Source organism: Oryctolagus cuniculus, chromosome 14 (assembly GCF_964237555.1).
Source record: "Oryctolagus cuniculus chromosome 14, mOryCun1.1, whole genome shotgun sequence".
Lineage (NCBI taxonomy): Eukaryota > Metazoa > Chordata > Mammalia > Lagomorpha > Leporidae > Oryctolagus > Oryctolagus cuniculus.
This window is the reverse complement of record NC_091445.1, coordinates 80,413,465-80,440,443: the sequence shown is the minus strand read 5'-3', so window position 1 is coordinate 80,440,443 and position 26,979 is coordinate 80,413,465. Positions and strand designations below refer to the sequence as shown.

Below are 26,979 nucleotides of genomic sequence, written 5' to 3'. Positions count from 1 at the left end.
TACTTGAGAGTGGAGATTGTAAATTGGATGTTTGGCTGTCTACCTGGGGCCAACTGTACTGAATCAGGGTAGGGTGTGGAGAAGCCCAGAACGCTTCTTATTTATAACAACATGCCTGGATGATTTTGTGTGCACTAAACTGAGATCTGCTGAAGTAGAAATAATAAGTGAGAATTTGCTTCAGTTTCCTCGGCTGCTAAAGATAGTAAACGTAGGCTCTTTGGAGGACTGTGGGAGTCCATATGTATAACATGATTGGGACAATGTCTGCTATTTTGGAGAAGTGCATTTTCAAGGGATTATTAATGCTAGCTGGAATGGAAATGAGCTAGAATGTTTCTGACCATTGCAACTATCAGAAGCTTAAAAACCAAGATGAAGTGAACATACGGCTGAAGCACCATCCTCAATACAACTGTGGGTATTGAGTAGGATAATTTCCCATACTTTCCTATTGCACATGTCAATTTTTATCTAAATATTTTGTTTTATTCTAAAGGCTTTTTTTTATTACTTTGAAACAAAGTGTCATCTAAAATCATGGCCGTGTCTTGACTGTGCATGTGAAATTCACTTTTCGTATTCTTTACAAATAGCATTGATGAGGAATAATGGTGGAGTGACTGTGAGTCATAACATGAGATGTTAACTTACCTGAGATCCTCCTGCAGCTCAGCTCTTCTCTGGAATCACAGATCCCTGAAGCAAGAGAAACGCTTGCGTGAATGAAAAATGAAAATGTCTGTGTGTCCTCTACTGGAACAGGGACAGTTCTTTCAGACGAAGGCCATGCTGATTGAGATGAGCTTGGTCGTCTTCAGGGAGAGGAAGGCTTGGAGCAGGGGAGGCAGGAATGATAAAATCTGCTGGCATCTATGAATGTGAGTCAAATGGGGGAGCATTTCTCTCTAGTTCCTGATGAGTGACACACACCATTTATGCTTGGCAGTGAGCTGAATGAGAACCAAGGTGAAAGAAGGGTTCTCCTCTTACACTTTTCTGGGCTGTATTTTTATCAGTGCCTAATAATATGCTTATACCCATGACAAGAGTTCAGAAGATGATGCAAAATGGAGTCCAAAATTAGAGTGTCAAGCTGGTTATGATTTCATGTTGTTTCTGGTGTGTCTTCTGTAGGCCCAGTTTTGAATTATATTGTATTTGAGTAAATACCTTGTTGTTTATATGTTAGGCTTTTGTGTTCTGCCTCAAAGATGATGCATTGAAAATGTCAAACTGAGTCATTCTGCCTGTATTTTAATAACAGATTGTGGACACTGAGATATTTACATCTTGAGTGGTTACTCCTCAGATCTGTTTGAAGATTTTACATGATAAGTGGATAAGTTGCTTTGGATATGCTTTATGTGATACAGAATGTGTTGTGAGGAAATTTAAGATTTTTTAAAAAAGCAAGTGAGACTGGAGTTGTTAAAAGACATGTGGAGGCCAGTAGAATGTGCCTTAATCCATAAACACCATGTAAATGGTTTCTAGAGTAGCATGCTTACGGATTTGACAAGTTGCACTAATTTTATGTCAATTGATAGGACATAGAACAATAGAAATGCTTGATAAAACAACTCACAGGAATCTGTTTAGGTGCCTACTATTATGACACAGCACTATTGCTAGCTACAGTTTGCAGATGAGAGAGCTAAGACCCAGCAAGGTTATTTTTCTCAAAGTCACACAGCCTGCTCATTATGTTCCATATAGGATTTTTTGAAAGGAGTTCATCAGAAGCTGGATAAATGGCTGTAGTGCCATGGTAACCTGGTTCATGTGACTGTGGTACATTGGGTTAATTCAGGCAACTTACAGGCAAGCTAAGGCTGAACTTTTCACATGTCCTTGTATTTGCGTTGCTGCTGAGAGCTACGTAAAGGAAGATGCTGGATGATCACCTACAGAGCAGCTTTCCCTGTGTGCTTTGCAGCAGTCCTCTCCTACTCTATCGTATTTGAAGGAAATCCTACTACTAAATATTAATAATTCCTGTTGAGTTGATTTGTATTATAATTACTTAGGGATTATAAATTCATGTTATCTTGGTTCATTATGCTCTGTTTACACTGTAAGCTTCCACTTTCCCTGTAATAAACCAATTATGTCATGTTATTGGTACAACTGGTGCCTTTACAAATTTCTCACAGACCTTGATAAAAATGAGATCGAATACCATTATAAAAATATATAGATACAATCATTTTTAAAATAAAAAATCTGAAGGTTAATATAATAAGCACATATGCAGATCAATTAGAATCAAATTTTTGAAATTTATTTTATAATGTACAAATCATAGGTGAAAATTGACATCCTCTTTATTCCTCTTCCTGTCCAATTTCTCAAATTCAAGCAGTCAGTCATTGTGTGGAAGCACAGTATACACTCTTCAATTTTACGCACCTTTTACACACACACACACACACATGCATATCCAACACATTATATAACTTTAAGACTTTAAATTTTCTATAAATCATGCAAGTAGCATTCTGCAGCACACCTTTTTCACTGAAGAGTATTTCTTCTCCATTATTTATTACACACTGCTTCGTTTCCTCGTTGGCAGTTATTTCTCTGATTATAAACTTTTAGGCACCATATCTGCCTGTAACATCCCAATGGCAGCAGAGAAGATTGTCTGTGTCTGTCCTGGAAATGTCCTAAGCAAATAGAACTGTGCATTCAATGAATGTTTGTTAAATGAATGACGAAATACTGCCATGAACATCTGCGTCATGTTTGCTTGTCCATCTGTGGAGGGTTTCTCTGAATACATTGCCAGACGTGGAATTGTTGAGTCTCAATGTAATATGCCCTATATAATTATGAATTACTCTTGAACAGAGCTGTACCAATTTACTCCTGGAGAATCTGTGTATGAGAGTAACCTGCTCATCATACTGTTACAATACAATACAATAGGCTTTCGCCTATTTTGCAGATGAAATATGTCTGTCATTATTGTTTAAATTTTCTTTTTTCGCTAATTGCTAGCAAAACTATATATCTTCTTAAAGGCTGATTAACCATGTTTTTCCCCTGTGAGTTCTTGCTACCCATTTGAATAGTACTGCTGTAACATTGTCTCAACGTTATCAGATTCCTAAAACAAGCACTTATGTCCAGAAGGACTAACTACTGAGTGGCAATATCCATTCGCAGTATAAATTCATAGATGGATAAGTAACTTCGGCCATTAAATATTTCAGAGTTGGAGTAAGATATTTGCTGAACTGTTCACTCTAAAATGCTTTCAACAGTTGTCTTCCTTAATTCTTTGTCGATCATTATAATTTGAAATATGGATTGTGTGTGTGATGTCTCTGAAAAGTGGCATTCTTTTCCACCAAGTTTGTTGTACTTGAAGCATAACTCTTAGGCCCTTATCATAATCTCTCTCCTAATTTCAGTAATTATGAAATTGATTTTATGTACAGTGCTTAAAGAGTTAAACTTAACCTTGTGGCATATAGGCAGGAACTTCAAAAGTTCATGGAATTAAAAAATGCTTATTTTGCTCCAAAATATTTTGAAATCCATGTGTAATTTTTCCATAATAAGTGTTTTCCAAAAAATTTTTGAAGACTCCCCATTTATATCATCATACTATTATAATTTTTAAAATATTTACTTATTTATTTGGAAGTCAGATTGAGAGAGAGAGAAAGAGAGAGATATTCTATCTGCTGCTTCACTCCCCAAATGGCTACAACAGCTGAGGCTAGGCCAGGCTGAAGCCAGGAGTCTTCCAGGTCTCCCTCATGGGTAACAGGGACACAAATACTTGGGCCATCCTCTGCTGCTTTCCCAGGCACATTGGCAGGGAGCTGAATGGGAAGTAAGGCAGCCAGGACTCGAACCAGTGACCATATGGGATGCTGGCATTGCAGATGCTGGCTTAACACACTATGCCACAATGCCAGTCCCAGTACTATTGTATTTTTAGATACAATAAAAATACAATTAAAGCTCATTAGAAGGCATATGTGTCAGTACTTTTTTGGTGGATGAATTCAGCAGATTAATATCCTCTCATGAGTTTCTGAGAATGATATAGGTTTCACTTAGCATCATAAAAACCTTTGAATTTTTATAAAGAAAACTTAAATATGTAAAGATTAATAGTTCTTTGTCTATTTCTGTTAGTATATTTCTCTGATACATGTAAAGAAGGACAGAGAGACAGAAGGAACATACAGATCGAAAATGATTAGGGGGTGGAAATGGGGGCGAGAGATGGAGCTGGAGGTCGTGAATTATTTTTGACTTATGACTTGCCCGAGCCTGGCTATTTGGATGCTATTTTTGCCATGTGATATCAGTTTATACCCTAAAAGGGGTAGAATAAGGTTTTAGTTTTTATATTCTCAGAATATCTATCAAAGGAGGTCCAAGCATCAGAAGTCAAAATCAGTCACTGGGGAAAACTTGGGAAAAGGCCTAAGGGAAATATCTTTTATTTTCATAATGTGATTGGCAAAGGAAATTACAGTCAAATATGAGAACAAATGAAAGAGTATACAGATAAGTAAAACCCACACATTTTCATAAACGTCATTTGCTTATTTCCCCATCCTTAGCAAAGAAAATTTTGTGAGAATTGTTAATGACTAAAACCTGAGCATTACCTAAGCCTTGTAAGCGCTGACCTCGATAATTCTTTCCTGCTTGAGACACCAACCTCAAGCAATATAATCATAACATAGAAAATATGGAAGCTGGATAGTGTAAGAATATGCTAGCAACTAGAAATCCCTGAAATGATTGAGGGTGATAACGATGAAGAAGTAAGAGCAGAGCTTGTTTCAGGTAACACTAGGATTTGGTAGGTTGTAGCAAATGATTAACAATCCATTCTGACCAAAACTCCAAGCCAGATTTTAGGCTGAGCCTCCACCACAGCAACTCAATTCTAGTAGAAAAAAAATATGCAAACAATTTGAAGGGAGTGGAGAGAGCAGGGGAAAGTATGATGAAAACACTGAGAGATTATGCAACAGGAGAGTGTGATTTACAGCCTGGCTGGATACATGAATAGACGTATTAGTTACTTTATTTCTAAAACAGGATAAACGCTGCAGGGAAATGAGATTCAATCAGTGATACTGAGGGCAATTATGAGAATTCCTGGGACAGAATAAAGATTTCTTATCAACAAAAATTTCCTGGGAGTATGATCTATGTCAAGGCAGAAACTTTCCAAATGTAGTTACAAGAATTCCATTCAGACGTGACAATTGCTTGGACGGTAGCAGAAGAGCCAATGTGACTGACACACATTCTAGCTTGCTTGCTTACTTACTTAACAAACCAAACTAATTTTATGGCAGTCAATAGCACTTAGAAAATACAATATAAGTGTGTGAGAAAGGACTTAACAGGAAATCCATATAGGTGCCCTATAGCAGAAAGTATTAGTGCTGTAACCCACAATTCACAGATGAGGGCATTGAGACACAGTGAGTTCAAGTTCTTTTCCAACTGTTACACAGCCTGGTAAGTATGTTCCATTGTTACCCTTACTGTGGGATAGCAGATCAGAGTTGAGTCTTTTCATCTGTAATTCCTAGTAGAGGTGACACTGGCCAGCTCTCTGAGAGGTGAAGTTGGTTCATACACTCTGGTCTGGAGTCCTTGCCCACTATCAGCTGTGATGAGCAAGGGTGAATTAACTTCTACTTTCTCCATCTTTGTTTCCCTGCTACTTGTGCATGGAGTTAGGATACCATGTCAGGCTATTATTAATGTCTGTAAAAAATCATGTAAAATTCCTACCATATACCTGGGGCCCTCTGTGCTCTATGGGTGGTATCTATTGCTTAATCCATTTCTTTATAACATAATTGAAAGTAGGATATATGACATTTAAATATCAAAATAGGATAGATTGATAGAATACATTGATGCGAAATTTTGCCTCATCTGAAAAATAGCATTAGAACTACACATGTGGAGTATTTTTTCTCCCAGAGGTTAATATGGCTATGACATTGATAGGATTTACAATAACAGCCCTAAAAACTGTGAAATATAATATTAGACTGGGTCTTACTACTTCATTTTTAATATTGATATTAAGTGAAATACTAACTTTCATTATTCTGTATTAGGTTTTCCTATTTTTCCACTTATGAGGAAAAGTATAACTCTTTTACAGATGAGACATTTCTGTGCAAAAAAAGGGATCTTCTCATTGAGTTAGTACTGTGCAGAATACTAGGTTTCAGTCATTTGCATGAATCTTCACATTTTGTTTTGAACAGAGTGCATTTTCTATGTAATAATATCCTTCAGAAACTTTGGTTATTTCATTTGTCTTTTTCTTCCATCTTATTTGAAAGGCAGAAAGATAGAGAGAAATCTATCTGCTGATTCATTCCCCAAATGCCCCTGACAGCTAGGGCTGGACCAGGCCAAAGCCAGGAGCTTGGAACTGGTTCTCCTCCATGGGTAGCAGGGACACAAGAACTGGAGCCTTTATTGGCTGCCTCACAGGGTGTGCGTCAGCAGGAAGCTGGGTTGGAAGCACAGGCGCAGGACTGACCCAGGCACTCTCACACTGGATGTGAGCATCTTAACTGCTGTGCCAAGGTCCTATCATTATCCTCTCACTTCTCATGTTTAAAAGGAAGGCTTGCATGCTCTCCTGCCTCCCGTGGAGAGTAGAAGGGCTTCCTGTGCTTTGCAACAGAACCGGGACCCTCAGGTATAAAAGAGTTAAGAATCTGGCTTCTTAAAACCAGTCTTGCCTCGTGCTGGACTCCAGGCCCTCACTTGGATGCTTCCTCCTTCCCTGGTACTGAGCCAGCCGAGCTCTGCTTCCTTGTGCAACTGTTTATACACTTATGACGTATTCCCATGCGTGTGTTTACCCTGCCCCACCCGGAATCAGAGACTGTCAAGGAACAAAAGCTCTGCTCCTCCCCAGAGTGCTCAGTAAGGCACTGAGGCCACAGGAGGAATTCAGGGAACCTGCTGCGATAGCCTGGAGACTCCCCAGGGCTGGGCCCCCGCAGAGCTCTGCCTGAAGGAATTGAGGCTTGGGATTTGCAGCTTCCTGGACTTCATGCTTTTATTACCTCCTTTATTTTGAAGAACTCAGGTTGGGATCCAAGCTCACAGGCCATTTCCTGCACACCACCCAGCCCTCCTGCAGCAGCGGCTGCTGAGTGTTGTGCCCCACCACCACCACCATCACTCTGGTCCTGTAGTAGGATGGATGGCATGGTGGCAGCCTAGATCAGCCGAGCTGAGCCCCACACTGCCCCCGGGGCGGACTGCTGTCTTCCGCTGCTCCCACATTTGTCAGTGAGAGTTGTCAGAAGCTCCGTGCTTGCCTGAAGAGCAGCTGCCTCTTAACTTCCATTTCTTGCTGCTCCCTGCTGTGTTTCTCGATGTCTGGAAACTTCTCAGCAGGGCAGCAAGCTGTTGGCCCTCCCAGCCCTTTTCATCTTTCACATCCTGTGTTCTTCCTTGGAAGGTTCCATGGTTTCTCAGAAACCTCCAGCTTAGTAAAACCACCTGGAACCGGTCTTAGTTAGGCAGCTCTTGGGGGTGAAATAATGACAGAGGGCGGGTGACCGCCAAGGAGGTGCCTTTCTCTTGAGGAGTTTAGATTTACTGTTCTACAGAGGCATCCTCAGGGATCTTGGACTCAGCTGAGAAGTCTTGAACATTTTTTTTTTCACTTCCTCAGTCCAAATTTTCCTTTGTGGGACTCCACAGGAAAGCGGTAGAATGCAAGGCTCTGGTCCTGGCTCGGTCATTTCAGGCATGTTCTTTTACTTCCATGGAAAACCAGTTCCTAACGCTGAGTAGTGGAGTAAGCAGATGAAATCCTCTTGAAACTACATCTTGGGTGTCATCTGTTATGATTCTACCAGCAAATGGACAGCATACCAGATAAATCTTTGCATTAATGTTGCTGAGAATATATATGGGCATTGGGAGGACTATTCTTGATTTTAAAAAAAGGCTAGAGAAAAATTGAAGGATTTTGAGCCATTGCTGTTGACTTTACCCAAGGTGACTATGTCCTCAGTAGAAGAGGGACATTCATTCCAGAGGCTTTGACGTTGACTCTTCCCTCGGGGCTAATCCTGTCCTTTTAAGTTAGTCATTGTGAATTAGAAGAACACGCTCCAGCAGTCTATCAGATGCTTTTGGGGGAATATCATAGCCTACATTAGTAAGAAGAGGATAAGGCACAAGGAATCCTGTCCTGAAACCAATCCATCATGTCGAATGTAACGATGAAAGTACTTGGCGATCTGAATTCTGGTAGCCTGTAAGTTTTTGTTGTCTAGGAGGCACAAACTGTCATCCTGATTCCCAGCTCTGGGTTCTGTAGACATTGTTCTAAGTGCCTTATGTGGTACATGCATGCTAGGCAAACATGACAGTTTTCTTGCAACAGAAATAGTTACGTCTCTAGTCAGAATGCGCTGACAGATTCCACTAAAGTAGCAGGACATGAGACTTAATTGGAGCCCCAGACATAGGAAACTGTTTAATTTCTGATATTCCTGTCAATCAATCATAAATGTATAATTTCTGAATTAATCAGCATTTCCTGAACCTCTCTGAAATCACCTACGAAAATGATTTTGAACATCCAATATGTGGAATAACAAACCTTTAAGTGTATTTCAAAATAGCAATAGTTTATAGTCTTAAACATAGTCATGTGTAGTGTTAACTCCAGATAAAGTTCACGTTAGCATAGAATGCTTCTAAGATGAAAACTATAGCTCACTCTCTTTCTCTCTCTCACATACACAATATCTGTTTGTATTAAAATACTTTAAGATATATTTTTAGGCCACATAACAAAACAATAAATAATAAATTCTAATTGTACAAAGAAAAAAGAATTTAATGGTCCCATCTTCAAGAGGAAGATAGGGGCTGGCACTGTGGCTTAGCAGGTAAAGCCTCCACCTGCAGTGCCGGTATCCCATATGGGCAGCAGTTTGAGTCCTGGCTGTTCCATTTCCGACTCAGCTCTCTGCTATGGCCTGGGAAAGCAGCAGAAGATGGCCCAAGTGCTTGGGCCCCTGCACTCGCATGGGAGACCCAGAAGAAGCTCTTGGCTCCCAGCTTTAGATGAGTGCAGCTCCAGCCACTGTGGCTGACTGGGGAGTGGAGGACCTGTCTCTCCCTCTGCCTCTGCTTCTCTCTCTGTAACTCTGACTTCAATTAAATAAATAAATCTTAAAAAAAAGAAAAAGAGGAAGATTATACCAACTTATGGAATTTTCTAGAAATAATCAATGAAAATAAAAATGTTTTTGTGTAAACCTTTTATTTGCTTAACATAAATAAGGACTGTTTTCTCTTTCCACATGTACATATTTCCAAATATCTTTTTATACCTGCTATGAGAGTATTTCACAAGGTTCATGGAAAATGAAATCTTAAAATGAGATTAGTTTCATACCAAAATATTTAAAATTCATGCATAATTCTTTCATAATATGCATTTCTATGAATTTCTAAAAATTTTTTAAACTCATACATAGTTTTTTCATAACATATATTTCCCATTAACTTTAAAAATTATTGTAAGATTTATTTTACTTATTTGAAAGGCAGAATTAGAGAGAGAGAAAGAGGGAGAGACATAGGGAGAGAGTGAGGTCTTCCATCTGCTGGTTCATTCCTGAACCTGCAATGGCTGGGGCTCATCAGGCTGAAGCCAGGAGCCAGGAGCTTCCCCTGGGTCTCCCATGTAGGAGCAGGGTCCTGAGCCCTAGGGCCATCCTCCACTGCTTTCCCAGGTGCATTGGCAGGGAGTTGGGTCAGAAGTGGAGCAGCCACAGCATTAACCAGAATCCACATGGGATGCGGACGCTGCAGGCGGTGGCTATTCCAGCTATGCCCCAGCCATGACCTTGCTGAAGACCCTGCATATGTGAAACAGTTTTGTTCTTTAATTCTATCATATGAATATATCATAATTTATGTAATAATTCATGTCGATTATCCAACAGTTTGCGTTTTTCCTGTAGGTTAAGTGATTATAGTCACTCTCACTTTTGAAATAATAGTCTAATCTAAGCTAATAAGTGCTATCATTATTCTTGACACCATAGAATGGCACACATTAAAGGGCCATGTTAGCAAGTGTTTTAGAGGATCACAGGGATTCTGTGCCACTTCTCTGATCACCATCCGTGCATGAAAGCAGCCATAGGCAATATGTAAAGCGACTATGTGGCTGTGTTCCAATACAATCCCATTTCATCAAGCAGGCTGCTCCTTGATCTGGCCTGAGGGCCAGCCTCTACAGCAGCATCTGCAAGTGACTGTTTCTGGTGGATGAGTTCCCACAACCTGGGAGCTCCTTATTTTCTCATCTTTGATTCTCTCCAGTGCTTGGATGAACAATAAGTGCTTGTTGAATTAGAGAATTCACTAAAGGTATAAAATCGATTTGCTGTGTCTGAACATAAACAATGTCTTTTTTTAGCTAAAGTTTCATATATATATATAATACAGTATCTGGTTAATCATGCCTCACTCTCTTATGTAGCTAAGGAGATGTACAGACTCACAAAATTGTGGTATTGGGACAGATGTTTGTTCTAGCAGTTGAGACAGCGATTAAGACACCTGTATCCTACGTTAGAGTGACCGGCGTTTGATACCCAACTCCGCTCCTGGCTCCAGCTTCCTGCCAATACAGTACAGTGCTATGGGGCAAGTAGTTGGGTTCCTGCCACCCATGTACTAGACCTGGACTGAATGCTTAGGTCCGACTGGGCCCCTGGTTCTTTGAGGGTATTTGGGGAATGAATCCATAGATGGGGGAATGTTCTCTCTGCCACTTAATAACTCTTTAATATACTTAAAATATTACCAATCAGAACAAAAACTTATTTATCAAGGAATATAGAAGGAATTTTGTAACAAAGCTGAGGTGCTACTTCGTGTGCTAAGTTTCCACTATCTTGCTGATGTTGAGCTATGGAACCTGCTGGATGGCATGTTTGCATTACTGGTTTTGTTTAAAGTTTCCGCTATGACTGAAACAATTTGTTTTTATTGTCCCTATTCACAAATTACTGTGTATCACTTATATGATTATTCTTAAAGTATGGAAAACTTACTCTGTAATATTGAACAGCCATTATTTTGCCAAATATTTGTGTGTGTTTGTGTGTGTATAAGGAGAGCTAGAAAAAAATCTGTATCTTCTTACCATCAATTTTATGTTCTGCCTACCCTACCACTTTGTCTACCATATTCAGAATACCTCAGGTAGGTCACGTCCCATAAACAAATAATAGATTCTAGAATTCCTTTCTTCTGAAACCAGGAAGCGAAGCATCATTCCTTAGCTCAATGGCCACCCCCTGAAAGCTCTGTGAAGCACATTGAGAGAAAGCCTAGTGTGGGCATACCTGTGTCCTGGGTCTTGCCTAGAGGAGAACTGTTTCTAGTTCTCACTCTTGACAGCCTTGTGACTTGAGTACCAAATGCAGGGCGTCTACTGTCTTGGCCTTTGGGTTGAATCACTTTTGTAAAACCCCAGCATTTGATCCTCCACATCCCCACTGCTGCTCCAGAAAGTGTGCCTGTGCCAAGTTAGCCTTAAGCTAGTGGTAGAAAGAAAAGAATGTTCACTGCCCCCATACCTGACTCAGTCACTTCCTGAGCTGAAGTTCCCAAGCCACCTGGAGACAAATGACTCCTGAAATCCACAGTGGCCACACCTTCCCCTGTCTCTGAAGAAAGCTGCAGGAAAAAGAACAGAAATGAGCTTTTATAAAGGGATTATCTTAAGGACAAAGGGTAATTCATAGCCAAGTGAATGGAACCTGGCAAGCCTTAAGGTTCAGATATCTTTGGGATCTGTGATTCATTTCTGCAGTTCTAAAAACATCAAATAACTTTAGAAGAGCACCAGGAGTCAAGGTGGAGGTTTCAAGATGGATTAAGTAATCGTCTATCTGATTAAATCTCTAGAAATTATGAGATGGTAGTACTGTTGTCTTCATTTTCTAACTTGCCAAAATTCTTGAAGCTAGGACTTAGTATTTATCATGTAGATACAGAGCACTTTAAACATTGTTCTAAAGCCCCCCATGTTGGGGGACCCCATCAAAGACTAAGTAGGATTCAAAGCAAGAAGTGACCACTGTGCCAAGCTTATCAAATTCCTGGAAGAATTAAACACCACACTGTGTTTAGGGCTACGGACAATTCCTGCCACAAAGCTAAGGACGTGATGAAATTAATCTCTTAATACTAGTAATCTAAATAGGCTGTTAGACAAATTAGGAAGATAAATCTTCTTGATTAAGTAATGTGATAAGAGCTTTTAATTTTATTAGTATTGTTATTAAGCAAAAAATTCTGTGCGAGAAAGTGCATGTACCATCGCCTGGGGACCACGGTGATGGTTTCTGTTTTAAAGAATTCAGTTCAGTAAGAGTTTCAGCAGTTGATGAAAAGTGAGAGGTGGAGAGAAAAAGAAGAGGCTCTTTCCTGTGTTTACATCTGAGGCTCCAGTTCTTACTTTCAAATTTACCTTTAGAGCTGCCTGCCTGCTGGGGCTGCCTCTTCCTGGGTCTAAGGAAAGTGGCAAGAAAAGCCCTAGAATGTTTTGTTTGGGTGTAATTGACATGACAAATGATGGGCTCTTTCTCCAAAGGCTTCACAAAACAGTGTGGTTATTAAGGAAGGGAGACACCTGTGGGAGCAATTGTTTCTGGCCTCTCTTCTTATCTAGCCAGAACAATCTTTCATTTAGTATATTCAGGCCGCCAGAGCACAGTCAATATTAAATTTCCCCCAAAAGAAAAATCTCTCACAGAAACAGCTGTGTTCAATATACAGTCCGTTTACTCTGGCGAATTACTAGAAATGGAAAAGTTTTCTTTGGGTGTTTATTCTTGATAGTTGTCTTGTAAAAACTGCCTTTTATAAATAAGGGAAGCTTGATTTTAAACAGCTCTAATATCTGTAGTTGGAATATTCAGTTCTACAGTTTTAGAAAATCAAGATAAATCTGATCGAAAGACGCATATATCTCGAAGGAAAGCTTTTGAAATATCCTGGTCCCATTTGTTCCGTCTTGCATCTAGGTCGGATTATTATGCTTTTACATCTGTATTGTCAGTTTCAGATGTGAAAGACAACATTTAAGCCCAGAGTTGGACCCCACTGGATGCCATTCAGGAATATGACATGGTTTGGGGGTAAATGTTCATTGCTGATCCATATTTAAATCCCACTCCCCACACTCCCCCAAAATTGCTTTCTTGAGCAGCAGCAAACATCTGCCAGTTGATCTCATTGGATTTATGCATTGTAGCAAGTCAGTGCAGTGAATTAAGTGGATTCTCTGAGAGTAGGAACTCAACCATGATCTCTACAGTTCTTAGGCAGTCTTAAGCGAAGTGCTGGCAGCTTTTCAAATTCTCAGTCATTGCTGGAAAATTGAAGAGCAGTTCTCAAGAGTCAGATGCTGAAATGAGCAAGGTTTACCCTGACGTGGAAGTCTGTCCATGTCAGAAACATCAGATGATTAGGGAAATGGAGTCATTACTACAGACAGCACCCCATTAAACAGGTTCCACTAATTTAGATAAATGAACACTTGGTGCTAGAAAGAATGAGTTTTCCAAAGGATTCAAATGAATATCAGGGAATGGCTTAGGTCCTGGGGAGATGAGAGTCTCTGCTTCCAGTTTAACTAAGTGGGGCTTTTGTGTTTTCTTATTTGTGTTGTTAAACAAGACTTGGTAAAGGGCATAAGTTACCTCCACCATTGTGTGAGTTTAACTAAAGGAGGGAGGGTGGAATCCCACATAGTTGCTCTATAATGTTCAATGGTGATAGAATGTTTGTTGTAACGGGGAATTTCTAAATTGTGAGTGTACCTCCTGCCCATTCCTTAACATGTTTTGCTTCATTGAAATGTTTCCTAGCCAGAGGCCATGCGTCTATTTCCTGTTGTGCAACAATGCTGGTCTCTGCCTTTCTCCCGGGTTCTCTTTCTGTCCTACTCTTTACCCTCTTCCTCTTTCTCCGTCTCCCCAGCTTGGTGTCAGGGACGTTCTATAACTGGGGTGTTCTTGGTACCCTCAGTGCCTGTCATGCTACTAGGAGACTGCTGGATGCTGGATCAATGTGTAACGACTTTCTCTTGAATGTGCGGGTCTCGCTCCACGTCACTCAGGCAAACATAGAAGAGGACAGACAGAGCCCTGCAGAACTCTCACTAGCACACCTCACCACGGCAATCTGTACTCTTTGGTTACAGTTGTTCAACCAGTTACTAATCTAACTAAGTGTAACCGGCTAAACAACTGAACCCAAAGGGTGCAAAGTGAGAACATTTCATTGAGAAGTCGGCTGGGGACAGAGAAACACCGCCAGATCCCCCTTCAGTATGCAAAGGGCAAGTTCCTTCTCAAGTGCAAGCCACACGGTGCCTCTTTGAAGGATCATCAGTTTATAATGCTTTATAAGTCGTGCGTATCATCTGTTCTTTGGGTGACAGTTATTTGAAGCATAAGGTACCTCCTCCAAAGAAGGTGTTACTGACTGTGTGTTAATTATTGTGTGAAAATCACCAAGGATGTGGAAAATAAAAACTTTACAAATAAGGTATGTTTCTTTTCTTGGTTATTGGACTTCAAGGCTGAAGTGAGATGTGCAGTTGGGAGATGTGAAATCGACAATGCTTTGAGATTGAACTTCAGGGAATGTATCCATGTGCATTTATGGTCATGAGTGGGAGACTTTTACATATTTATTCTAAGATGTTTTTCCAAAAGATCTTCCTTACCCTTGATATGTGCCATGCTCAGAAAGCACTATGGGAAAGCTCTTGTTCATGGGTTCTGAGTGTTTCCCAGTGAGGACGCAGAGGACGTTTCTGCCTGATGCTTTAGCATAAAGAATAGCTCCTTTTTTTCTGAGCATTTCCAAATTATGGAGGAGATTATGTTCCCTCTTCATATTGGCTTTGAATCTCAGTTTTTACTTATAGTGCTGATGGAATGCATTTTGACTGAAAATCTTCATTCTCTTTAAATTTCTTGTTCTTCCCCCAGCACCATGACATTTGGTTTACAAGATGTATTTTATTTATTTGAAAGGCAGAGTTACACTGGGAGAGAAAGAGAGATTTTCTATCCACAGGTGCATTTCACACATGGCCATATGGCTGTCAGGACTCAGCCAAGTCCTAGCCAGGAATGAAGAAGTCCATCCAGGTCATCTACATGGGTGGCAGGAGCCTAAGCATTTGGGCCACCTTCTGCTGCTTTCCCAAGCACGTTAGTAGGGAGCTGGCCTGGAAGTAGAACAGCCAGGACTTGAGCCGGCGTTCACGTGGGATGCTGGTGCTGAACCTGCTGCACCACAATGCTTGTCCCTGCATCATGACATTTAAAAAACTATTTATTTTGAAAAGCAGGGTAACAGAGAGAGTGAGAAAGACAGAGAACTCTTTTATCCACTGGGGCACTCCCCAAATGGCCAAAACAGCCAAGTCCAGTCCAGGATGAAGCCAGGAGTGAGGAACTCCTTTGTGCTCTGGCCCCTGAGTGGCACAGGCACCAACTTCTGCTGCCTTTCCAGATTCCTCAACAGGAAGTTGAACTGGAAGTGGAGCAGCCAGGACTCTAACTGGTGCTCTGATATGGGATAGCAGTGTCTCAAGTTGTGGTTTAATCTTCTGCACCACAGTGCCTGCCCCACCATGACAGTTATTTAAAAGGTAGAGTTAATAATGCATACTAAGTTAAAAGTTATTTCTATAAGATGTTGCTGTTGCTGTATGAAGGCATCTGTCCCCTGGTTTCCCACATCATTCGCTCCTATTTTATTTCTGTTGACTAGGACTCTCCTATCCCTTAACAAACATTGCCTTTTGGCTTGATCCCTGAGCCAGAACCATACCTTACAATTCTATGCTACTTTCTGCCTCCAGACCTCTTGTGCACCTTACACGTTCTCTCCTTCTCCTGAACCTCAGACCTGGATGCAAAACTGTGTATGAACTGAGCTGTTTCTCCCAAGGAACCCAAGAATAAGAAATATGCAGGATTTGGGCTTCTTTGCTAAACCCTTAAAGAGCTATGATGAACGTTCACACTGAGCCTGCACCACACCACAGCCTCCGTTATCTTCTGGGCATCATCTCCCCTCCCTGGTGCTGCTCCTCTCAGAGTCTCCACCTTTGAAAATCAGCTCTTAAACTCTCACCTCATGAGAGTGGTGGATCCCCCTGGCCACATGTTGCACGGCTCACCCCCTAGTCTCATTCTTCTGTTGCAAGAAGAGGCATTTTCTTCACTTTGCTTCCATTTGCTTTTCAGTATTAAATTTTTTAGAGAAAGACACTGACTCATTTAATTATATTTTCACATGTGCCTATTAGAGACACTAACAGAATAGCATACGTGGGATCTCTTTCAAGTTCAGATTGATAGTTCAAATAGAGTGAGAGAAGCAGAGATTTAAATGAATTATCCAGAATGACATGCCATGATTAGCACTATGCACAGGATTTCATGGGAGTGCAAAGGAGCAGGATCCAAACTAGCCTGGGGTACAAAGATGTGACTTCACTAATGGTTAAGTAGCGAGTATAGGGTGAGTAGGAAGAGCATCCCACACAGAGAGAAATAGCAGGAGCACAGATATTGAGGTGAGGACTCCCATACTGTGTGTGATGAAAGGATGCTTAAGTAAGTCAATGACACATTATAAACCTGGAGATAAAGAGCAGGTTCCTGTGTGACATGTTAAGGACTTCAGGTTGATCTTAGAACCAGGAAGTGTTCTAAGCAGTTATGTGACAAGGTCACATCCTGGAGTCTATTGAAGGATAAACATGCAGGAGGCAAGACTAGAAGTGAGGAATGTTAAAAGTAACTACTGTTGTGGTTGAGGGAAAATACTACATGGGTTAAGCGAGGTGAGTGGTTCTGGCAATCAACAGAAAGCTACTGAATCCAGAAATATTTGGTAGATAAAGGTGGCATGTCTGAATGTAGTTGAGCAAAGGGAACTGGTCACTTAATGATAATTATTGATAACTGAAAAGTAACATACAACAAGAAGGTGAGATTTGGAGCAGGGGAGAGTGAGTTTTGGAGGGCTGGAATTCTGTCAGACCTGCTGGTGAGGAAACTAAGCATTTAAATAAGTGAAAATAAATAAATATCCAAATATGAAACATGTATACATGCGCTTTTATAATTTATTGTGTATTTGTATATAAATATATGTGAGACATCTACTTGTGATTTTTTTCCTCCCATATTATTTTTGGTACACAATAAATATGAAGCATGAAGAGATGATAGTTTCTATTTAATGTCTTCAAAATCACATTCTTATCTGATTTTGATTGGTCATAAAGTGCCTAAGTTGTTTTTTCTTTTAAACTGTAGCATGATTTATAGAAAGAAAATAAAAGTGTCAAACCTGTGATTGCCCAAATTTGGTGTGTTAGTAGGATGATGTAGTATCACAAAATGTTTTTCTAGTTAGCCAACTACTTCAAAGTTATATTGGTTGTTTGTGATTAATTGATGATTTCACTGTGAACCAGATCCAATAGAGATTGTAATCACTCATTCCTGAAGTTCTGAATGTTTTGTTCTCCCTTTTGTTAGTTTTCTAGACATTTCTAGTTGACAACTGAGTAGAGTTCAGTAATGTTTATGCAACTTTCTTGTTCAAAGTATTGAAATTTGTAATCAGGGATCCCTACAGAGCAACTATTGGGATTTCAACCCACTGTTAGATTCTATCTATCTACCTAAGCTCAAAGGATCCGGGCTGAGGCTGTTTGATCAATACTCCATAATTCCTGGACAACTTTCAAGATGCTCTCAGGAGGTAGACTATTTAAATTGTATTGACCTAGTAGATGATGATTAAAATGAGAGATATGCTGACACTTGATTGGCATTTGTCTAGCAATGAGAAAATTTTAAAAAAGCATGCATTGCATTTTGGTGTATTTTGGAGAAGAGAAAGAGAGGGAACCTATCTCCTGTTCTGTTACTGGTTCTTAGGTGCTTATCAGGTTCCACTGACATTGATCAACAACGTTTCCTTCACCTTCCTTGTTTAGTATAGGTTTCTGCAGTCATCACCAGCATTCTGTTATTTTATATACACAGCCACCACTCTCAGATTCGCCAGTGTTTCAAAAGGCAGTCTGGCTCCACAGCCTACATTCTTAATTCCTACTCCACATCAGCTTTCAAATAGCCCAGAGACTGCCACAGGGGAAAAAAAGGTGGTTTGCTTTTAGAGTGAATTTGGGATCTAGAAAAATTCTGATTCTATTGCTGCTCTTTTGTGTAAATTTGCAGATAATGTGTGAGGAATTAACTTTTTAACTTTTTTTTAAAAAAAGACTTATTTATTTATTTGAAAGAGTGACACAGAGAGAGGAAGAGACAAAAAGAGACCTTCCATCTACTGGTTCACTCCCCAAATGGCTGTGATGGTCAGGACTGGGCCTGGCTGAGGCCATGAGCCAGGAACTTCATCTGGGTCTCCCACATCAAAGGCAGGTGTCCAAGTACTTGGGCCCTCTTCTGCTGTCTTCCCAGGAGAAGTAGTGAGGGGCTGAATCAGAATTGGAGAAGCCATGACTAGGAACTAGCAATCCCATATGGGATGCCAGCATCACAGTGGCCTAACTGTGTGCCACAACACTGGCCCCTATTGTTTTGATTTTTAAGATATTTATAACCACAAGCTGTGAAGCTATATCTCATTGCCACCTTGAGTGTGTTTAATTGCTACTTAGCATGCATTTCTGATTCCTATCCTTTTTGTCTTCCTCTTATAAAAATGTCTTGGTAATTTACCATACTTCCTTCAGTGTGTTCCGCAGAACTATGAGACCTGAGAGAGATGTACATTGTCCCTGCTATCCAGCTATTTTGAGAAGCAGTGGAAATGAGTGGGTTAAGAAATTCTGCTGCAGGAACTGAAACGGTCAAAGCCATTGACATTGAAAGCTCTCTGTTCTTCTTGAGCCTAATGGAAGATGTGGTAGCGAAGAGGAACAAAGCACACCATGGATCCAACAAGCTAATTACTCACATCTCCTTGAGTCTCTCAGGCCCAAGTGCCAAGTGAAACCTCTCCTTTCAGGGAAATTCGACAAGTGCCAGGATGCTTTCTGCAGTTCTCAGACCAGAAGTAGTGAGGTTTTATCCAGATGTGTGTAAATCTGTGCTCGCTAGTGATGGTCTGTGCTGGCTAGTGATGGTCTGTGCTGTTGAAGGTGGTTCTTTTTTGAATCAAATCCTTGTTCATGTGAGGTCTCCAGGAGGAAAATGTTGATTTCCTGCTGTCATGGTAACCACGGTTTGACTCTAAATAAATCAGCTTTAGGAGAATAACACAAACCCCATTTCTTCCTGTTCTTGTTTCAACCTCAAAGTGAAACAAACAAGTCAACGGAAGAAATCGAAAATTATTTTGAAGCATTGTGTGCAAGCTGGTATACTTTTCACATTTGCGTTTTAAAATATTTATTTATTTGAAAGGCAGAGTGACAGAGGAAGAGGAACACACACACACACACACACACAGATCTCCCATCTGCTGGTTCACTCCCAAAGTGGCTGAAACAGCCAGGCCTGGGACAGGCCAAAGCCAGAAGCCAGGAACTCCATGTGGGTCTCCCACAGGGGTGACAAGGCCCCAAGCACTTGGGCCACCTTCTGCAGCCTTCCTAGGCTCATTAGCAGGGAGTTGGATGGGGAGCAGAGCAGCCGGGACTCAACTGGGAAGTCAGCATTGCAAGCCAAGCCTTCACTTGCTATACCACGATGCAAGCTGCTCACACTCAGTTTTCTAGTGTCTGCAAGTAACCACAGATCCATTGACAGGTTCTGCAGCTGTCAGCTTGGAATGTGAGTGTATGCAGTGTTTCAGACCTTTCTCCTCTACCTAACCCTTTGTGGGGTCAGTAGTTTCAAAGGGTTCATGCCAAAGAATAGACCACAGCATGGCTTTTCAAATATTAGTGCAGTGTAACAGTGCAACGGTATTACCATTTGGTCTGCTGAAGGGAGAGACAGCACCGCTTCCTACCCTCCTACACATACTCAGGTACACTGCAACCAGCCAGCCCCAGTGACTGTTTGAACAACACAGTGGACTTTCTCTCATCTCTAAAGAGAATGCTCTTCTTTTTCCTCTCTTGACCCAGCTTCCAACTGCTCCACACCAATCTCCAGGTCAAAGGTCAGTTCCTCTCAGAAGCATTCAGGCAAAATTAAGAACCTTTTCCTATGTTCTGAATGCTTTCTGTCATTTTTTTTAGTATTTGCACATTTGCCATACTGGACTCCATTTATGGGTCTGAATTCTTCCTAGAGTAAGCTTGAAAGAAGGGTGTATATAATTCATTTTCATATTCACAGTACTAAGATGGATGCCCATAGGTCTTCAGTATTTGTCCACTGCACAAAATCAGTAAACGAAGACAGGAAAGTTCAGTACTTCTAATGAGAGAAAGATCTAATTTCCCGGGGACAGTTAAGCTGGGGTTCCCATCAGCCATCCCTGCCCATTGGCTTTCTCTGCCTATCTGCAGTCAGACCCAAGCCCCTCTGCAGGCTCTTGTTTCTCAGCAAATACATAATCCTTGCTCTTCAAAACAGCAGAGATCTTCTTAACCAGTTATCTGATACTTGACTGATATTAAGAAAAATCCCCAAGAAGTCTATGTTTGGAATATTGGCTCACAAACTATGTAATCATGCGTGGGATATTTTCTCTCTGAGCTGCAATTTTCTCATCTGTTAGGTGAGAATAATAAATCCTTACTGATAGGTTTGTTGTGAAGAATAAATGAGATGGTCTGTGTCGAGTGCATATTGTACAGAAATGTTGTAATACTTGATGGATATTCATTGGGTTAATAAGCATAGTACTTAGAATAGAGAAAGTTCCCATGTTTCTGCTCTCAGGTTTACCTTGCAAGAAGATTAAGTCCCTTGGGCCTTTGTGTGCTCTTTTACAGCACTTAACAATATGATAAGTAAGTAAGTAATAAAGAATAATTAATAACTTTTTTACTTAGTGAATGTCTCCTTTTTTAGAACATAAGCACATAAATTCAGGAACTGTGTTGTATCAGGCCATTTCTCTAGTGAATAGTTGGCTCACCATAAGTGCTGATGAAAGGATAAGCAACTTCATACAACTTGGTCAATATGGCTTCAGATTCAGATTCTCTTCAAATTATTTCTAGGCAGAAAGACTCCCATTCAGCTACTTCAGCCACAGCGTTAACAAAGTGAACCAGTTTCCTCTCTCCTCTCTTCTCTCTCTCCTTCTCTCTCTCTCTCATCCTCTCCTTCTCCCTCAATCCTCCCCCTCCAACCTCCCCCTCTTCTCTACCTTCCAAATCAGATGAAAATAAAGAAACAAAATTCTGGAAACTTCTGTTCTAACCTAAAACATGGAATCTCAGTTGCATTGCCATGATCAGAAAAGGCTCTTCCCTGAATTTGTTTTTCCAGATTTGCCTTTTGGGTTTGCTTGCTGATAATTGTTAACTATTGATCTTATCACTCCTTTTTTTTTTTTCCTGATTTTTAAATTTGCATATGTTTAACTCTTTCAGTAGACTTTCAACACATAGCTCATCCTTAGGACAGCCACTCTCCTAAGCACCTAGCACTGTGGGGGGATTTAAAGATATATAGAGCACAGTTATCCCAATCATGGAACTTACACAGTAACAGAAAAGATAAAAGGTATAAGATGAGCTGAAATATAAGGCCATTGAATAAATACTGTTAAAAAGATACAAAGCAAGGCTTAGAGACTTTTCCTAATTGTCATATTCCATCGTATCTTTAACTTTTGCTGGGTTCTCATCAAATAAATGTTTTTAAGTATAATCAAGTCATTGCTCCAAAGTGCTTTTTCCTCACCTGACCACCTTCTTTATCTTTGCAATGTATTTCTGTCCCTACCACCATTGGCTCCCTGTGTTTTCCCATTTATTCCACAGCATCATATCCCTTTTTCATACTATATACTGTACCAGTATATTAAGTCTATTATGTTACTGCTTATCTCTCTCTAGTAGAATGTAAGCTTCATGTGGGCCGGGATGTATGAGTCATTGATACATCCTGGAACAAGTGCCTGATCATAGTAGGCATTTGGTGGGTGATTGTTAAGTGAATTTATCAAATGAAGTAAGCATTAACAGTTATACACCGAGAGTCTCGGCGAGTGTCTTGGATTGTATCCTGACTCCACTACTCTTGGCTGTATGATCATTTCCTGGTTACACCTACCTCCCTGGGCTGTAGAGAGGATAAAATGCATGATGCATGTAAACCACCAAGCCGAGAGCAAGTAAGGATTATTGGTTTTTTGAAAGTTAATTCATTCTTTTTTCTTATGTACACATAATCATACTTTATTTTCCCATAAAAAAGTGTTATTGTATAATGATACTTTGAGTTGAAAGACATTGAGAAATCAAACAATGTGAGTTAAAAATCAGTTTGAACAGAATAAAATCAAATACACAGCATTTTTGAATATGTCCTCACTGTATATTATTATCTCAGTGGGTCTCAAGTTCCAAAATGTATCATACAAGGAGTCACTTTATATGTTATAAGAGTGACTTGACCCTTGGCCCGAGTAATTAATATGTCAGGTCATTAGTGATAGTTCAGTCATTTCAGCAAACATGTTGCATACCTGCCATGTGTTCTGCACAGTGATACTGCTACTATATTAATGAAAGATGCAATTCCTCCCTTGAGGGACCAATTGAAATATGTGCTTTGATGACCATAGCAGTGAGAGGCGAGGGGTCGGTAAGTTACACAGCAATCAGTAGAAAACTCATTGGAAGAGATGATCCTTGATTTGATTCTATTTATTTTAAATATGTACAGAGACATCACTGGAACCTAAGTGCTTTGTTACTACAATAAACATGAAGTATATGATATATAGGTATTTGAGCTATTTATTGAATTTTGAAGGAAAAGATGACTCTAGAGGATTAGAAACTTTGGAAACTTCCAGGTAGCTGGCACTGAATTATTCCTAAGTCAGAGTGACTCAGATAGGCATAACATGGGGGCTTGAGGCTACTGCCACTTACAAGTAAGGGATTGTGAACATCTCTGCTTCCACAGCTCAGGGCTGGTCCTCTGAGAGCAGTAATTGGGTAAATAACTGAACCCCCTTCAGTAGAACTTTCAAAAGTCATGTAACACACCTTGAAATGTAAACTTGTTGATGTGTGCTACTTGTTAACTGTAGAAGGAAATGATCACGAGGATACGGAATATTATTTGGTCTGTTCCTCAAAAAACTCACTGTAGACAAGCGATCACCTTCTCCCCACCTTCCAGCCTTGGATTTGGTTCTGCAATGGCTCCCATACTAATCTAGAATTTGCTGTTCTGGCAAGAATGGCTGCCTATACTGTATCAGAAGTCTAAAGGCATTCTTGCTGGTTTCCCACCCAGTAACAACAGATTACTATAATCCCACACAACAGCTGAAACATCTTTTGTACACTGCTTTTAATTCCTGTAGCATTTGATGTTTGTACTGTATAATTTACATTTAATTATAAGTTGTTTTGCATCATTTAGTAGTTGTTTCAAGTATGAATGTCTTGCCTTCCCAAGAAGATTAAACTAAAATTCTTTTAAGAACAAGGGCTCACTGCACACCACCAGGCATTGACATGGAGTAAGCCATGAATATTGACCTCACTTCAAGCCGACTTAACCGTCTTCCCAGCAGAGAAGGCCAATCCAATCTTTATCTCATTCTTCTGATGCGTACCTACTCTGGAGGAATAAAAACACTGTGTTATCAGGAGTTTGTCAATGAAGCCACCAGATGATGTCCAGGAGGATAATGCAGTTTAAAAAAAACAAACACAAAACAACTGCTGAATGACCAGGAAATGCAAGTTGAGGTCAGGCAAGGGTGAAGAATTGTACAGCAGACTTAATGTTGGGTACACTTCTGCCTTTTTACGGTGAATGAATGTGAGTGTTCTTTGAAGTCCTTTTTGCTCTGAGTGTAAATTCAAATGCCATCCATTTTTGGGTTGTCCTTATCCTTACTTCTTTCAGCCCTTAAGGCATCAACCTTTGATGTCTTCTTTTCATATCCCTTTATCTCTTAGAAGGTATCCAGATATTCAATAGAACTGTGGTATAAATCTTAATCCTTAGAGGACTTCAGGCTTATCGAAATGAAACACTATTTAGGCTCTTTTCTTTTATCTGCTTACTGACAGATCTAATGTTAGCCAGAGCATTAGTATCATCGTGAAGAAATAGATTAAAAAATACTTTTCAGTCATGCTTATTCAACAAATAGACTCCATCAAATCTTACCTAACTTACATGCCAATAGTTCGCTCTTTGGATCCTGCCCAGGGTCATAATCAAAATGGAACCAAGTGCATTTTTAAAACTCCTTCTTAATTAAATTTTCGAATCATTGGGCCTAATTGTCTCTAAGGGTAAGAGGTGACTCCAGAATCCAGATTCCATTTGTTTCATTAAAATTTGCAAATATTTCTGATTTCCTTTTTAGATTAGTTCAATTTGACCTTGACACAAATAAAATTGCTCAAAACGTCATCAATCTTTGTTTTTTTCCACTTAATCTTAAAAACTACCTTTTATATATAATCCAAAGCTACAGTATCATAAACAGCAAAAACAACAACAAAAAAGGCAGCAGAAAACATTGCAGGTCCAAAGATTGTTCACATAAAATTTTAAATTTTGAGCTTTAAGGTCAAGGCTTTCAGCTTTTGTGTAAAGAATCTCATTGTTCTATTTTACTCTACTACTGGCTTATGGAAACAAAGCCGTGTTTTTTTTCTAGGGAGGAATTTGTTTTGATGTTAATTTTCTTAAAAAAATAAGTATTTGGATATATTTGGAATATTAAAACATGAGAAAATTAGATGGTTATCTCTTTATTTTGAAACCCCAGGTATGTCTTGCTTTTCAATTTAACATCCAGTTTAACAATTCAACACCTTTTCTTGCAGCTCCCTGGCCATGTGTTCTAGATCCAACCATCTTTTTGATTTAAAGGCATTTGATTTTCAGAGCAGTTGCAGTTAAGCTAACTGCATCCCACGTTGAAGTACCTGGGTGTAATGCTTGGTTCTGGCTCCCCACTCTAGCTTCCTGCTATTTCAAACTCTGGCAGGCAGCCATGATGGCTCAATTCATTGTGTTTCTGGGAGACCCATTTTGAGGTCCCAGTTTTTGCCTTGGCCCTCCCTGTGGCTATTGTGTATGTTTGAGGAGTCAACCAGCAGTTAGGGGGTATACTTGCTCACTCTTTCTCTTTTCAAATAAATAAATAAATTTTTTTTACAAGCAGAACTTTCAATTCTCAACTCTAAAAAAACCAACATAATAAGGCAATGGTGCCTGGCCATCTACACTAAGAAATAAATAACCTAAATGTTAATATACTTTGTCATGGAGACATTTGTTGTGTTGGAATACAACCTATGCACCTGTATTAAATATTAGAAATACGCATTTGCTTACTTCCTTCGTTGCTCAACAAATACTATTGAACACCTGCTATCCAATAGGCATTGTCAATTCTTCCAAGTTCTAAAATAGTGATTGGTTTTATAAAATATTACTATCAGCATCCATCTTTCTTTTCCAGTGGGTTTTGGTGGAATAGTGTAAAAAATTGTGAGATTGGGTTCTGGGAGTGGAGAGTTTGTGAAAACCGAAGCTCTAATACTTTCTAGTGTTATAACGTTAAGCATGGTAATGAACCCCACCAAGCCTCACTTATTTCATCTTTACAACAGAGGTGGTAATAGTACTTACCTCCATTTTCTGAAGAGTAAATGAGAGACTCCACAAACATATGTTGTACTTGGTTTGGCAGGGAAGTAAGCACTCAATAGATGTCATTGTTATTAAATCATGGTGCTTGGCTACTTGATTGTTACAATCCTTTTCAGCACTTATTAAATACTTATGAACTGTTCTCCAAGTAAACTTGGACCATGAGAGAGACACCACCATCTGGCCTGTTGTGTCATAAACAAAAGCCCTAAAACTGGGTCTGGCAGTGATGAGGGGAGCAGATGCTCCAAATGTCTCCTAGAACGTGTTTTTCACTGTGTCTAAGTTGTTGTCAATGCCACTAACAGCATCTCTCTTTCTATTTTAGGTAAGTACATCACCATTTTTGAAGCTTTTGCAGATGGGTAAGTCTTGCTGCTTGTCTTTTTCCTGTGGATTTGGATATATGGAGAATCTGGATCTGAAAATGGGCTCGTTGTGGTCAGATAAATGCCTCTGTCATTGTCAAGCAAAGATCTGGAACAATATCAGTATTTCCTACAAGCTTTCCATCTCTGTTTCAAATATTTGACAGAAACAAAATATACCTATTATTTTTAATTGGATAAAATAATGTTTAACCTGAATAATTGAAGGTTGAGCCTTTTATTCTGTCATTAGAAAGCAGAGCATTTGAAATACTTTGGGAGAGAAGGGAACCGGAGCGACTTGGAGAAGAGGGAGGATTTCAAGCCCATGTTGACACTGAGCTGTTTCTTGAAGGGTGAACAACTAATTAGTGGTCGATCGTTGAATGACCGGTAGTATGTGCAAGGTCATGGCAGTAGGAAGGAGCATAAAGATTTGTGCTGCCAAGAGCCTTACTAAGGACAAGTAGGGTATTATGATAGAAGATTACGCTTGGCCTAGAGTGAGATTATGTGAGGCTTCTGGCCTTGGAAAGTTGTTTGGATTTTATCCTATGAATCGTAATCTAATACAGGACATCTGAAAGTCATACAAGGCTAGCTGAATCACAAAAAAAAAAAAAAAAAATTGGTGTATATATACATTTTAATCAGACCATAAAAGGATCACTTTAGTAGGAAAAAAAGAGATAACTTTA

At 39.8% G+C, this 26,979-nt stretch overlaps 1 protein-coding gene and 1 non-coding gene across 15 annotated transcripts in view; both read left to right on the top strand.

The window, feature by feature from the left end:
- PDE4D (phosphodiesterase 4D) overlaps nucleotides 1-26,979 on the top strand; it is a 1,654,385-nt gene that overhangs the window by 901,833 nt on the left and 725,573 nt on the right. The gene's annotated exons all lie outside the window — the stretch shown is intronic.
- MIR582 (microRNA mir-582) lies at nucleotides 14,279-14,338 on the top strand. The gene has a single exon (NR_162685.1). It is a non-coding gene; the product is annotated as a microRNA mir-582 (primary transcript).